We start from the raw sequence: 1,392 nt of genomic DNA, 5'->3' as shown, positions 1-1,392 counted from the left end.
CATTCTATAACCTCATGGCCCGGCATATTCCCCCACTCTAACATTACCAACAAGCTGGGGGATCAACCCTAATTCAATGAAGAGTGCAGGAGGGCATGCCAGGAGCAGCACCAGGCATACCTTGAAATGAGGCGTCAGCCTGATGAAGCTACAGCCCAGGACTACTTTCATGCCAAACAGCAGAAGCAGCATGTAATAGACAGGGCTAAGTGATCCCACAACCAACGGATCAGATCTACACCCTGCCACATCCAATGATGAATGGTGGTGGACAATTAAACAACCAACAGGAGGAGGTGGCTCCACAAATATCCCCAACCTCAATGATGGGGGAGCCCAGCACATCAGTGCAAAAGACAAGGATGAAGAATTTGAAACAATCTGCAGCCAGAAGTGCTGGGTTGATGATCCATCTCGGCCTCCTTCTGAAGTCCCCACCATCACAGATGCCAGTCTTCAGCCAATTCGATTCACTCAATGTGATATCAAGAAACGACTGAAGGCACCGGATACAGCAAAGGCTACGTGCCCTGACAATATTCCAGCAATAGTACTGAAGACCTGTGCTCCAGAACGTGCCGCGCCCCTAGCCAAGCTGTTCCAGTACAGGTACAATACTGGCATCTACCCGGCAATGTGGAAAATTGCCCAGGTATGTCCTGTACACAAATAGCAGTACAATTCCAACCCAGCCAATTGCTGCCTCATCAGTCTACTCTCAATCATCAGTATAGTGATGGAAGATGTCATCGACGGGGCACTTGCTTTGCAATAACCTGTTCAGTGACGCTCAGTTGGGTTCCGCCAGGGCCATTCAGCTCCTGACCTCATTACAGCCTTGGTTCAAACAAGGACAAAAGAACTGAGCTCAAGAGGTGAGGTGAGAGTGTCTGCCCTTGACATCAAGGTAGCATTTGACTGAGTATGGCATCAAGGAGCCAGAGCAAAACTGGAGTCAATGGGAATCAAGAGGAAAACTCTCCACTGGTTGGAATCGTACCTAGCACAAAGGAAAATGGTTGTGATTGTTGGAGGTCAATCATCTCAGCTCCAGGACATTACTGCTGGAGTTCCTCAGGGTAGTATCCTCGGCCCAACCTTCTTCACTACTTCATCAGTGACCTTCCTTCAATCATAAGGTCAGAAGTGGGGATGTTCACTGATGATTGCAAAATTTAGCACCATTCGCGACTCCTCAGATAGTGAAGCAGTCCATGTAGAAATGCAGCAAGACCTGGACAATATCCAGGCTTGGGCTGATAAGTGGCAAGTAACATTCGCGCCACACAAGTGCCAGGCAATGACCATCTCGAACAAGAGAGAATCTAACGATCTCCCATTGACATTCAACGGCATTACGCTCACTGAATCCCCTACTATCAACTTCCTGGG

The sequence above is a fragment of the Heterodontus francisci genome, unplaced genomic scaffold (genome assembly GCF_036365525.1).
Source record: "Heterodontus francisci isolate sHetFra1 unplaced genomic scaffold, sHetFra1.hap1 HAP1_SCAFFOLD_59, whole genome shotgun sequence".
Lineage (NCBI taxonomy): Eukaryota > Metazoa > Chordata > Chondrichthyes > Heterodontiformes > Heterodontidae > Heterodontus > Heterodontus francisci.
This window is presented reverse-complemented; position numbering follows the sequence as displayed.